Here is a 382-nt window from a genome sequence, read left to right on the forward strand (position 1 = left end):
TATATATAAAACCTACTTCTGTAAAAGTGTCAAGATCCGATCAGGTCAAACACAAAAAGTAAAATCAATCATTGAACCTCTCTGGTTTCTAAGACAAACTGTTCCAGATAATAGAGGCAGCGATCGCAAAGGTGCATCATCCCCTCTAGATGTCTTAGAACATCTAGAAAATTAATTTCAATTTGGACTCAGTGTTCAGCTGTAACAGACGGGCWGCACTGTTTCTGTAGAGAACCAAAAATAGTTTAATTACCAGATTGTTGTGATAAGGAACGTTGTGTGATAAGATAGATAGATAGATAGATAGATAGATAGATAGATAGATAGATAGATAGATAGATAGATAGATAGATAGATAGATAGATAGATAGATAGATAGATA

Source organism: Poecilia reticulata, linkage group LG22 (genome assembly GCF_000633615.1).
Source record: "Poecilia reticulata strain Guanapo linkage group LG22, Guppy_female_1.0+MT, whole genome shotgun sequence".
In the NCBI taxonomy this organism is placed as follows: domain Eukaryota; kingdom Metazoa; phylum Chordata; class Actinopteri; order Cyprinodontiformes; family Poeciliidae; genus Poecilia; species Poecilia reticulata.